Raw genomic sequence first — 15,029 nt, 5'->3', positions numbered from 1 at the left:
GAACTGCAGTCAGGTCAAGGCCCTGCTGAGGATGACGGGCACACAGATGAGCTTCCCTGATACGGTTTCTGATAGTTTGTGCAGAAATTCTTCGGTTGTACGAACCCACAATTTCATCAGCTGTCTGGGTGGCTGGTCTCAGACGATCCCGCAGGTGAAAAAGCCGGATGTGGAGGTCCTGGGCTGGCGTGGTTGTGAGGCCGGTTGGACGTACTTCCAAAATCTTAAAAATGATGTTGGAGGCGGTTTATCGTAGAGCAATTAACATTCAATTCTCTGGCAACAGCTCTGGTGGACATTCCTGCAGTCAGCATGACAATTGCACGCTGCTTCAAATCTTGAGACATCTGTGGGATTGTGTTGTGTGACAAAGCTGCACATTTTAAAGGCGCTGCGTGGTCAATCCGACGTCATACTTTTTGCACAAAAAAAAGATCAAACAAACAAAGGCAAAACCCCAGCATGGTCAGGAGGCCTATCAACCTGTCTCTGCTACGTAATCACCTGCCAATAACTCACACCTGTGAGCAATCACTCATCTTGCTGATGCTTAAATCACATGCCCCTGGATGCTGCTCCTTAGGGGTGGGATAGGTATAGTTGTAACGGCTTTCCTCCTGGGAAGGAGAGGCGGACCAAAATGCAGCGTGGTTATAGTTCATGTTTTTTAAATAATAGGAAAAGTCAACATGAACATAATACAAAACAATAAACGTGGCAAAACCGAAACAGCCCTATTTGGTGCAACAAACAAAAAAGACAGGAAACAACCACCCACAAAACCCAACACAAAACAGACTACCTAAATATGGTTCCCAATCAGAGACAATGACTAACACCTGCCTCTGATTGAGAACCATATCAGGCAGAAACAGAAACATATCACACAGAAACAGACAAACTAGACATCCAACATAGAATACCCACTCAGATCACACCCTGACCAAACAAAACATAGAAACATAGAGAGCAAACTATGGTCAGGGTGTGACAATAGTGGAAAACGGAGAGCCTAACTTTCCCCTAACCACAAAACTAGTAAAGTTGTTTTTTAACTAAATAAAATTCAGTGTCATAAAAACGTTATCTGTAAGGAAGCATGAATGCAGTCTAGCAGTTAGTTAGTTGACCAACCAGATGGCTGGGTGTGATAGCTGATAGGCTATACAAATGCAATACCGTACCTCATTTACACCTAGACATGATTCTGCTGGAGAAAATCCCAGACGGCATAGGCAGTGCCTGTGTCCTCAACAACCTGATCGCCATCCATGAAGGGATCACCGAGGACCTGGATGAGGACCGTGCTGTGGCACAGGCACATAGCATCGAGCCAGTCCCTGGTCCTGCAGACAACAGAGTGGCCCTCCAGAACCAGGCTGTCCAGAAGAGGGACAACATAATGCACCTGCTCTAAAAATATAGAGAATTGTTCGTGCACAATGGAGAACATTTTTCTGGTGTCCATTTAAAATAAATAAATAGCCCTTTCAATGGTTGAGATGCATGAAATATAATGTAATAGAATAGAATGGCTTAATTCCAGAATGAACAAAAACAGGACTACCATGGAAAACAGATAGTGATTGTTTTATTATTTTGCATTCATGAATAACACAAGACTTTAAACATAAGAAATTTGATTTGATTGACTTTAAAATCGAGAAACATCACTCACTGCTGAATACTTTATATACAATTGAATTCAATAACAATCACTGCTCATTCTAAAAACGATTTACTTTGATTGATAATCCCTGCTCGTTCAAAAAATGTACTTCAATTAAAAATCACTGCTCATTCAAGAACGTATTTCACTGCTCATTAAAAAAAAACAATTTACTTAAATTTCACAATCACTGCTCAGTGATACTCTGTAAAGCAGGAAGTTGCACTTCTCTTGGCTGTGTTTGGGTTTCATTGTGAGAAGGGTGAGGGTTTGGTAATGTACAGTACCAGTCAATAGTTTGGACACACCTACTCGTTCAAGGGTTTTTCTTTATTTGTACTATTTTCTACATTGTAGAATAATGGTGAAGACACCAAAGCTATGAAATAACACATATGGAATCATGTAGTAACCACATTTATTTTTTTAACACATAGAATTGATTTTAGATTCTTCAAAGTAGCCACCCTTTGCCTTGATGACAGCTTTGCACACTCTTGGCATTCTCTCAACCAGCTTCACCTGGAATGCTTTTATAACAGTCTTGAAGGAGTTCCCACATATGCTGAGCACTTGTTGGCTGCTTTTCGTTCACTCTGCGGTCCAACTCATCCAAAACCATCTAAATGCAGGTGATTGTGGAGGCCAGTTCATCTGATGCAGCACTCCATCACTCTCCTTCTTGGTCAAATAGCCCTTACACAGCCTGGAGGTGTGTTGAACCTGGTATTTTACTAAATAGGGCTATCTTCTGTATACCACCCCTACTTTGTCACAACACAACTGATTGTCTCAAACGCATTAAGAAGGAAAAAAATTCCACAAATGATCTTTTAACAAGGCACACATGTTAATTGAAATGCATTCCATGTGAATACCTGATCAAGCTGGTTGAGAGAATGCCTAGCATGTGCAAAGCTGGCAAAGGGTGGCTACTTTGAAGAATCAAACATTTAAATATATTTTTATTTGTTTAACACCTTTTTTGGTTACTGCATGATTCCATATGTGTTATTAATAGTTTTGATGTCTTCACTATTATTCTACAAAGTAGAAAATATTAACAGTAAAGAAAAACCCTTGAATGAGTAGCTGTGTCCAAAATTTTGACTGGTACTTTCAGACCCCGATTCTTTCAAATGCCCTCCAGCGGCCTGTCAATGTCATTCATGGACTGCTTGAAGGAGTTGCTTGTATGTCTCTCTTCCCAGAGACCATATCCCCTCTGATTTACCAAGGCTGCTTATTACCATAGCAACCATATCTCGGAGGCAGCTTGAGGAGCAGCACTTTGAAACAGAGTAGCCATGCCATCCATGCATAGCTGACTGTCAAGTATGCCTGTTTGATCATCTTAGAAACCATTCTCTTTGATTCCACTTGAATAAAAGCATTGTGTTACTACCTCTACAAAATAGCCTTCAGTAAATAGCCAACAACTTCTGTATTTCTGAAAACATTCTCAGGGCTGTTAAAATAGTGATCTGCTGTAATGCTGAAATGCTTTATTACATTGGTGTGCTGTAACGCTGTAGTTCTCGTCAATTGATTTAACTAATCCCTGGTAAGTCTTTTAGTTTCTGGCGATGCAATAAATGCACAGCCCTCTGACGTTATTACGGCCTTGAAAAGATCTTGTGTCTAGCAAACTGGATGAGGTGGGTGGTAAAAGCATGCACAAGGGGGCTGTACGCAATGTCTCTATGTACTTAAAATGGTTGCTTTAGGCCCTGAAGAGAAAAGTAAAGTACAGTTTTTACACAGCGGGGTTATAGTATATGTAAGTGTATAAATCATGACCAAACCTGCTCCCCCGATATGGACGCCCTCTGCGGTGATCTTTCTTTCAAAACACAATGGGGGTGCAGCTGCTGTTGCACATGTCGAACTCTCATGGCCCAATAAGTCAAGGGTGCGGCAGCCAGCCTCAATGAGGTTGTTTGGATATCTTCCACAATGGGATATTCCTTGAGGAAATATTCTTGTTGCAGATGTTTTCAGCTGTTTTTTTGTTTGTTGCAGGACTAGAATTGGTTTGTTGGGTTGGGCCTCTTTGATCTGAAATTAAAAGATTGCAGCCCTGGGTCAGTCCAAGCTCCGGAGCTTGGTTTTGAGACCGGATTGAGAGCGGTTCCCACAGATGGATTTTCAGAGTTCCCCGTGGACCGTACCTTCTGTGATCTGTGTTCCGGGAATGCCACGGCCCGTCACCTTGATCCATCTCTGCCTTGGCAGCGCCCGCGACCAGTTGGCATCGCCCCGTGGAAATGCTCTGACCTGCACCAACGGTGTCTAACCAACCTGGCCGCTTCCTCTTGCAGAGTTCGATTTTACATTAGCTGCATTTTGACAACAAACATTTGCATCATGTGTATCTATGGATGCATTTAGGCAGGAGGCCCAATCACATCAGAAAGACCAAATAATGAAGAGAATATCAGTATTTGGTTGCCTGTGCATTAATAATACTTTGAATTGTATATTGAAAAACTATATATCATGGAGATTGGTTATAAAGCGCCCACAAATCCAAAGTCTGCATTGACATAAACAATACAGTATAATTAAACAGTTATTCAGTAAAGAACACTCACACACTTTGTGCTCACAATATGTTATTAGTTTCACAATAATTGGTCCTTATGCTCATTAAGTTCCATGAAAGCACTACAAAAGTCACACCAAAACACTGCTACTAGAGAGGCTTACCAGCATCTGGTGACTAACAGTTTGTCATTCCCACAGCTTCCCTAATTCTTGTCAAAGCAACTGTGCATGGTGTGTCTCCCAGTGGCCTTGTGGGGCCCTGGAGGGTGTGGTGTATATGCAACAAACACTTGACAATGCAAGATATGGGAAGATAAAACGTCCCAGTATTGCTCTTACATAGCATCACACATCTCCCCTAAACACACTCAAATCAATACTGATTGCAGCTTTGTTTAATTGCACTTAATTAAGAGGATTATCAAAGATGTAATGACCTCGAAGCACTATATAGTATAATACTCCTGGGAAATCGTGTGTCCTTCATTAGCTATTTTTAATGCTCTCTAAGATATCTAAGGGAAATATGACTGCAAACTAAAATCAAATATTATCTTGCTAATTGTTATAACTAATCCCTCAAGAGTTCTTGTAAGACTAAAATATGATCCAGAGGTTTCCTTTCTTTCATGTCTATTTGGGTATTTGAATGTTCTTATATAACATACCGGTACTATAGTTCTTTAAAGGCCCAATGCAGCCATTTTTGTTTTCAATATCAAATAATTTCTGGGTAACAATTAAGTACCTTACTGTAATAGTTTTCCATGTGTCACGACTTCTGCTCGGGCGGTGCTCGGCGGTCGACGTCACCGGCCTTCTAGCCATCATTGATCCATTTTTAATTTTCCATTGGTTTTGTCTTGTCTTCCCACACACCTGTTTTCAATCCCATTCATTACCCGTTGTGTATTTAACCCTCTGTTTCCCCTCATGTCTTGTCAGAGATTGTTTATTGTCAGTATTGTGTTTGTTGTATAGGTGCGCGACGGGTGTTCGTACCCATGTTTGTTTATATCTGTTCTTATTAGTGTTATGGAGCATGTTACGTGGACGTTCAATTAAAGACTCCATTTTACATTCTGTTTGACTCTCCTGCGCCTGACTTCCCTGCCACCTATACACACGACTCTGACACCATCAAAATGGTTAAAAAAAATCAAATAAAAAAGCTTTTTAGCAAAAAACTATTTCTCAAGCAATAATTTAGCTCGGACTGTCTGGGAGTGGTCTGAGTGGGGAGGGGGAGGGATATGTAATCTGGAAGCTCGCTGTTATTGGCAAAAAAGTTTGGAACCACAGATATAGAACACTGATATATGTACAGTATATGTACAGTATATGTTTGGTATTAGTCTATATTAACTTATACCTCCTGGTAATGTCAACAGGCAAGCCAAAACTCCACCCATACAAAATCTACTGATTATAAGGTCTTCTGTAGATTTTATTTTAAACTAGCAACTATAAGGAAATAACACTGATCCAATTTCTGCACACTTGTACAGTGTTAGTTTCATCAGCTGTTGTACAATTAAATGATAATGCCCGAGAAGCCAGCGTTTGGAGGATATCGGCACGGGTGTGGTTAGGCCCGAGAAGAAGTCAATTTACCAACATACTGAAATATGTTATATTTTTATTAAAAACATTATTTTGATGAATTTATTCATACTATTTCATCCTTCCATAAGTCACGACACAAATCTAGGGTTGCTACCCAAGCTGTTTGGTCGTTTGTTCAATTGGTTCGGTTGCCAGTTATGCGACCTAGACGTTCAGTCTTTTTGTTCTGTATCTATGGACATGACCCAGTCGTTTGTTCTAAATGTTCCATTGCCATACTGGCTGGCAATGTTCTTGTCCCTTGCTTGCTAGCTAGCCAACTATGGCTAACTTAGTCACATCAAAAAGTGCAGACAGAATAACAGCAAAGTAGCTGCATTTGCATTTGTTTAAGCTGTTTTCTAGTGACATTTATTTGGATAGACCCATAACAACGGCTAATGTGCTCACTTGTCAGGACACTGTTGTTCAGAGGGCCTAGCCAAAAACACAACTAACACAATCACTTCAAACTGAAGCTGGAAAGACTGCAAACTAGTTGCACTTCATTTTGTTTGACCTGTTTTCTATTGATGGTTCTTTGTATATATCCATACAAATTATGCTGATTCATGATTTCTACTGGCTGAGAAATGCTGCCTGCCTGTCTTTCTTATCCCGACACGTTTATTACTATGGGACAGCTTGGGATCGAATTTGAATATTGAAACAATGTTACAAATGTTGGAGAGACAGATAGCAAGATTTATACAAATCTCCACTTTTGAAAACTAAATGTTAGTCTAAAATAAAGAGATAAAGTTTATAAATTGCCTGGTTAGGCTGATGAGACAGTGGCCAGTTTTGGAACAGAGTAAATATGCACTTTAACGTCATAGATTTAGCTGGTGGTAACTTATGGAATAGACACAGGCTGGAATGCACTTTTAACCAATCAGCATTCAGGATTAGACCCACCCGTTGTATAATATGATACAAAACACAGTAAAACAGTAAAACAGAATTTTAACTGAACTGGGCCTTTAATTATTTCTGTGCGATATATACTAGCTGTCACAACTTTATTTATTCCATTCCATTCCATCAGTCTGGTCACACAGATGGATTTCCTCTTCACAGAGTGATATGAGTCATTTCTTGTTGTCGTGACCACCCTCATCTCAACGGCCCTATATAAATGCATCTCTCTCCTTTTACAGGAACTATGATGTGGTGTCACAGCTGTCTTTCTGAGGGTCACTGTGCACACTTAGTCTGCCTCTGTTCAAAATAATTTCTTGTTTGGTGTGTTATATTGTCGTGTATACCCACCATTTTGGAATGGACGTAGAGAAACAGAACACATCAGGTCACTAATGTTCTCTCTACTGTATGTCTACTAACCTACTTCATCATTTACTTATTCATCCCTTCATATTTGTGTGTATTAGGTAGTTGTTTTGAATTTGTTAGATTACTTGTTAGATATTACTGCATTGTCGGAACTAGAAGCACAAGCATTTCTCTACACTCGCATTAACATCTGCTAACCATGTGTACGTGACCAATAAAATTGGATTTGACCATGGTAAAATCATTTCAGCGTTGAAAATTCCCCCTGAAATACAGATGACAGGCTTACCCAATTACGATTATGCTATACAATTGTCCGTCATCTCCCATTTTCAAATAATGTGCAATGGAGAAACATATCCTAATGCAAAACCCTCCAAACCTCTGCATTTCTGACTCTCACTGTGCCCGTCGAGTGTAGTGCTCATGACAGCCGGTGACAGTATAGCAAATGGAGACTGACATTGAGAGGTAATCCCTTCGTTGCCTGTCATCATAATAACACTGGGTTGTGATTCCAAGCAGATACCCTCGCAGGTTCCATCTGAGAGTGGCACAACAGAGAGTGTGAAGTAAGGCCCCACCGGCCATCATCCTGAATAATCGTCTGGCTGACACACACATCAAAGTGACAGGTTGAAAAGGATCTTATGTTGTGAACCTCAGGCAAGTTCATCTTCTAAACATCTAGATCTTTTTGTTGTTGTTGTCAAAAAAAAAAAAAAACTTGGTTCTTGATTTTAAACACAGCATTCAGATCTTGTACGCTTAAAACAAGCTAACATGTCACAATTTGCTTGCTCTCTCCATTTGAAAGCAACTCTCTGCTTGAGCTGATCTGTGACCAGCTAACACCTGCACTTGACAGAGGGGAATGAGGCAACCTCACAGAGTTACACACAGGGATGCTTTATTGACACACATCAGAAATGGTAATAGGAAAGGTAGTGTTTTTTAAAAACACAAAGTTTGTGTCTCTGAGAGATGGCTGTGAAATGGTGTTATGAGTCACCCACCGGAAGGGAATTTGTAACACACCCCACTGGGCACACACTGGTTGAATCAATGTTGTTTCCACATCATTTCAATGAAATGACGTGGAACCAACATGGAATAGATGTTGAATTGACGTCTGTGCCGAGCTTTTAATAGCTTCAAAACCTAGATGATGAAAATACAGTACAGGGAAGCTTTTACACAAATGAGTAGAATTGGTAGCTCGCTGATTGAAACTGACCACAACGACTGCTATAATGTAATTTCAGTGGTCCTGCGCCAAGCTCTAGGGTTTGTGTTCGTAGTGCTGCTTGCGTCATACGGAGATCTAAAACATGTGGGGACAAGAGCATTATTAATTGGTCAAAGGTAATTTACTGTAGCATGGTTAAAATGTTTACCAACCAACCCGCTAATTAAAAGTTGAAAGGAGCCCGGGACCATAAGCTATTTAAAATGCCATGAGCAATTCCAACTCATCTTAACCTCACCCTGAGCCAAGAACTAAGGCCAATAAAAAGATTGAGTCTAATTTAAACCATAATTACCTGCATTTTAGCCTCTGGTTGCTACAGGGCATATTCACCCGAATTTCACATGACTATAGTTGTATTCTGCTGATTGGCAAAATTATTCTCATCGTCTGAAGCAATGGCTTCAGTATACTTTTCAGGGTGAAATTTAAATGTACTATTGTGTCTGCAGAGCTGGCACGAGGTATTACTATTTTCAGCCCCTGTGGGATTGTGTTCCTTTCCAAAGGGCACTGGTGTCTAATTGCCTTGGTGCCAAGGTTAAAGCTGAAACAGCCTGCTTTTGGAGGACTATTTCTGAAACAGTTTATCTCAAGCTACTATAAAGTCCCCAGTCAGAAGTCCCCATTTGGAACAGCAGGGCTTGTTGTGTTCAGATAACACACAGTCCATTTCTTTCTGTGAAACAAAACACTTCATCTTTTTTTATGAAAGAGCCAGGCCAAGCACAGTAATACAAAACCATACCAAAAAAAATATATGTTATAAACACAAATTATCCCACTGACAATACAGCATAGTAAATAGAATATAAACATTAGAGATCATTTGGAGGAAAATAGTTAGACAATAGAGTATGAACAGGGGGGCTTGGAGAAAGTTCAGGAATCGAGAGCCCTTGCCAGAAAAGTGACCTCAATAAACCCGTCCAAAGAGACAATTTGAGTTTACCATGCTGTGATCCAGACCTTGTTGACAGCATCATCCGTGGTGGAATGTTTCTGCAGACAGCTGGACAGTTCGATACATAAATAAAATATGTTGCTTATCCAGAAATCATGTCATACATACTGTAGGTAACATAAAAGACAATACCCAGGGAGGTCAGAAGCTTTGAGGATTCATATGCTTCATGGGCCCCACCACAGTTGGGTAACGTTTTTGATACGGTTTACGTTTAGTGATTCCAGAACAGTTTTATATTGGAGCGTTTGATCTCGTAGATCCGAGACAGACTTCAAAGACGTTTTTATACATACTACTGAAGAGTTTGATTTGCTGTAAAAGCCTTACAATACAAAAGTGCATGGCTATTGTTTGCAAGTCCCAAATAAGTAGAGTAGAACTTCTGATAAGTCTCAGAAACGCTTAACATCGAGGTGCGTTTCTGCAATTTTACATCAAAGGCATCAAATATTAGAGAGGAGATTGGAATTGCCATTGTCTGTTCGGATCGTGACAACGTCTTTCATCAGAAAAGGTAGGATCATCCACTTCAAAGTTAGAAGCACTACCAATAGCTTAGATTTCCATCTCTGAAAATCGTCAAAACACTGGTGGCCTAAATTGGAGACGGACACATTGATTGAATTAAACATGAAAGATAAATGCCATTTCAATAAGTCATCACAATGTCTCTATGTACCAAAATCTGCTCTTGCATATTTTATGCACTGTGAAGGCCTATGCTTAGGCCAGTGGCTTCAGTGTGAGTTGTTTGTCTTGGATGCTGCCCATCCCAACAAAGTTAGATGGGTTCCACCCAGACAAAGCTTCCCCCTGTGGAAAGTCTCAGATAAACTCTGAAGTGTATTTCACCACACCTAGAAAAACTCTGCTGACCCCAGTCTATCTTTCAAAATAAAAATTATGTGGTAATATATAGGACAGATAATCTAATGGAAAAGTATTGTACATCTAATGGAAGACCCCACCACACACACACACACTCACATGAATATGTGCACACACACACACACACTCTCTCCCCACCATGGCTAAACAGTGGGTGCAGAAACAAGACAGATTCAGCAGGTAAGACCTTCCTCCCCCGACGACTGCAGAGAGAATCACAGCTGGCCATTTATACACTTCAAAGTAAGAGCCCCGCATGGACTAGACAAGGCTTAGTGTAACACACGGCTGCATGGTAACATAAACTGAATGCAGAAAGACATGGTTACATTCTTTATTTACCAAACACTGCTACCACTGGCTTTATTGCAATGGGGAAGAGGACTAACCGTTTTTTTTTAAAGACTGGCACCGGAAGACAAATGCTTGGCAGCCATTGTTGAATTTCGCTTGTCCTCAAAGTTCTTTATTGCATACCATGTTTTCGTAAACGCTGGTATGTTCAAACATTGTTCTTTCTCACCTTAAAAGACCATGACGAACCCGTTTTTATCAGGTTAGGACGACAAAGAGTTTATTTCAGGCTCACTTAGGCTCAGTGCTGGATATTAAATACTTGTCTGCGTCGTTAACAGGGAAAGGAAACAAGATAAATGGATGAAATATTCAGTATAGACAGAGCGCTCCTTTGATGTGTGCGTCAGCTAAGCCTAAAAGGATATTTAAGGGGCGACCTCTAAGTCCTAGTTTGTGCAATGCGCTAGATCGATTTCCTGCCAAGATAGTGTAAATAGACATTTGCTTCAGATTAGCTCCCTGACCATGGAATTGGCGGTGAATATATGCCGTGTTCACGAGAACCTTACATAATTAAGAGTGACATTTTGTTGAGATTTTCCAGGAGCCGATTTGGAAATGTCTGGAAACTGTCCCTTAGTAAAGAGGCCGCCCCATGTCGTCAGGAAAGGGTGGTTTCCTAAGTTTGTAAACCTTCACTATTAGAGTAAACTGACTCTGGCCGTTGTTTTTTTTTCTGGCTGACCACATCACTAAAGTAGATTAAAGGACCAGGCCAGTAGTGCTTCGACATGAATGGCACATTTAGGGGACTGCTGACTAGTGCTGTTTAGTGCCTTACATGTGGTCTATGACCCTCCTTTCAAACAGGTTTAAAAGAAAACAGTATTCGTAAAACATTTGACCAGGGGGCAGTTTATGCGTGTGACTAACTACTGAGGCTATTTGTAATGTTCCGACAGTAGGCAAGCCAAGACATGGAAAAGGAAGGGAGTTAGTGTTGGTTTGTGTTGTTCAAGATGAGGCCATTGATAAAATGCTATGACTCTTTTCTGAGTAGGTTTTAGCGTGCATAAGAGTGTTCATAAAATAAAGGTTAAATTCTAAAAAAATGACTCCCTGATTCGGAGTGTAAGTTCTTGTTTTGAGGGTGTTCTCTCAGAATCAAATTCATTTTTACTTGTCAAATGTGCCGAATACAACCGGTGTAGACCTTACTGTGAAATGTGTATTTACGAGTCAGTAACCAACAATGCAACGTTTTTAAAAAGTAAGAATTGAGATCAGAGAATGTTGAGTGATTCTAGCCTACTCATATCTCCGTTGCACTACCCTGGAATATGGTAATCCAAAATTAACTAAATGAATTACATTTTCTAATGAATATGATTTGCTCTGCTCCTGATGTTCTCCTTGTATAGGAAGAAATTATTATCAAGGCACAAGGCAAGACCCAGATGCAGACACAGGAGGCAGATGGTTGGAGTCTTACAATGTTCATTAAGCCAAAAAGGGGTAGGCAAGAGAATGGTTGTGGACAGGCAAAAAGTCAAAACCAGTCCAATAGGTACCTGAAGGGCAGGCAGATCCAAGGTCAGGGCAGGCAGGATGATCAGGCAGGCAGGAAAGTAGTCCAGAGTCAGGCAGTGGTCAAAAAGAGAATAGAAAAGGAGTACAGGGAAAAAACCACACTGGTTGACTTGACTAAACATACAAGACAAACTGGCACAGAGAGACAGGAAACACAGGGATATATACACCAGGGATAACAAGCGACATCTGGAGGGGGTGGAGACAATCAAGGGACAGGGGACAGGTGAAACAGATCAGGGTGTGACAATCATAATCATTGACAAATGTTTTCAAGACAAATGCATAAAAAATATATAAATAAATTGTGTGGAAAAAGCTGCAAAAAGGCAGTCCTGATTCGACTGTTATTTTTCCACCTGAACTCAAGTACGCACGCACACACACACTACCTCACAATAAGGCCTTTTGGCCTTCACGTTGAATAATGCTACTCGGGATCCTGGGGGTTCCTTTCCTCATTACTAAATGATGCTGTATATAAAACATCCTATTGAGTTTAAACAGTAACTGTTCAGTAGGTTTCTTTTAGGAAGGAATAACAAATGGCATTAAGTACCATTAATCTCTGTCTTGTGAATCACAGAGAACCGAAGTGTTTTGCTAATGTTGGGGTGCAATGCTAACATAGAGCGAAGGTAGGTCACACCCCCTCTGAGTCATGCCACGAGTGGGTGATGAAAATAAGGAAATGATCCTTGCTATTTTTGAAGGGCTTTGAAGCGACAGGCAGGAATGTGCCCACTCATGAGGGTCAAGACCAAGCTGGGAACAGCAGATGTAACTATACAGTAACTTTACACTGAGATCTTGTAAAACGCTGTCCATCAGAGTTAGCAGACACACATTCTGTGATTCCCCATTCAGGTGTGTTTGAATCGACTCTTTATTTCTAGCGTGATGGTCCAATCTATTTGGGCTTTTCATTGCCTGTATTGTATGGCATGACATCTATAGAAGAGATGCCTACTCATACCGTACGGGACCGATGCGTTGGTTGGTTAATGCATTACATAATTCTTAGCAAGGCAGCAATATGCAACTTTCTTGTGAAATGAGAGTTTGAAAAGTCTTGCTTCTCTATATCTATTGAACTACGTACAGTAGTGGGTCACAGTCGGTCAACGCGTTCTTGAATGTTGTGTCAGAAATCTATTGTGGTCAGCGGAGCATGACGTGTTTGGGAGTGAATGGACTTAGACTCCTACTTTCACAGTTATCAGACCACGGCTAATTTGTCAGAAAGAGGTAGAGAAACTTACTCAACTACCCACTAAGAAACAAAATCCTTATCACTCCCACGAAGACAAACAGAAAACAATAAACTCCAAGTACAAAAAGGTTTACCAGGTAACTTACCTCTTCCAGGATGTGTGATGCAGATGGTTCACCCACCTTGTGTCCTAATCTGTTTGATTTAAGACTGATTTGATTTAAGATTGTTGTATATAACCATTATGACTCCAAGCACGCTACCCACGTCTCATCTCATGAGCATTATTTCCCTGTGTTCACTGTACTCATAGAACTATGCAACAAACGGGAGACGATAAATCACAAAATCAACAAATAAACATTACATTCTTCCCCATATACCCTTGAAAATAACAGAGCCAGTAGTCTATATATATATATATCTTCCTTTTGAGTGAGGAAACACACGGACAGTAGTGTCTGTTGGGCTAATTCTTCAAGTGTCAGAGAGAGTCTGGGCGTGCATCTATCAGTGTCAGTGGGGGTCTTAGACTCTTGGTAGTGGTGTCCCCTGGCCTCCATAGGGAGATCCCAGTGAATGATTAGTGTCGGGCCCCCGGGGCCCTTCGCGACCCATCTGACCTCCAGAGCCCAGGGCCATATGGAGCAGGCATCTGTCACATGTGAGCAACGCCACGCAGATGACATGCACCACTTCATACGAGTGGTGTGGCAAACAGCTGACTGAAGCAGTTGCGTAGCACAGTTTTATAACTAATCTCATGCTATTTTACACATTTTGCCATGAAGCTCAGAGAAAATGTTGTTTTAGAACAAATTTCATGCTATTCTACACACTACTCCATTTTGTCATGGTTCTGTGAGGTCTTGTATTTTATTTTTGGTTTTGAATAGCTCTGGGTTAAATCTAATTAATTACTGCCTGTGAATTTGATGGCAAATCAGAGCTTTCAAGTCTATAGTCATAGCTAGCTCGCTAGTTAGCTAGTGTGTTTTGATTTGAATACACCACCCTATTTTTGGTTGTTTCCAGTCTCCGGACCTATGACAAGGACTGCAATGGAAGGTGAGTTGGCAGTGAGGAATTCATTGCTCAGTCAGAGGACTACTCCAAAGCTTTGTGCGGGCTCTAATTATTGAGCGACTAACTTCATCTCGTACAAGGCAGTCAGACAACGGGGACGGCGATGCGCCGGTGAGACACCTTGAATGGAAAGTGAACTGTGTTGCCTGAAATGCACATAAATCTGCCCTCCTGCCACTGGAGGACCTGCTCATCCCCTCCCCGTTGACAAACCCCTCCTTCTGCTTAAGGTATGTGGATCCCTCTCGACTGTCGTCCCATCTGTAGGGGATTGAAACACCCAAAATATTCAATTCCAGCTGACAATTTCTCACAGTCCAGACCTACTCTTCGTTATCAAATTAAATGTTATTTGTCACATGCGCCAAATATAACAGGTGTAGACTTTATCGTGAAATGCTTACATAGTTATAAAGTAAAAACTTTCGACTGTAGCTATATTTTTTTTTATTTGGGCCTTTATTTTTCTTTTCAAGCGCTTTGAGATTTTTTCTGTAATGAAAGGTGCTATAGAAGTTGAATAAATGATCATAATTATTAGAATGAGGCTGAGCGAAAATGTAGAAGTTTTAAAGCTTTTAAAGTTTTTTTATGTTTAAATTCATGACGCGTTCATATGCTATCT

Source organism: Oncorhynchus tshawytscha, linkage group LG08 (assembly GCF_018296145.1).
Source record: "Oncorhynchus tshawytscha isolate Ot180627B linkage group LG08, Otsh_v2.0, whole genome shotgun sequence".
NCBI classification, from domain to species: Eukaryota; Metazoa; Chordata; class Actinopteri; order Salmoniformes; family Salmonidae; genus Oncorhynchus; species Oncorhynchus tshawytscha.
This window is presented reverse-complemented; position numbering follows the sequence as displayed.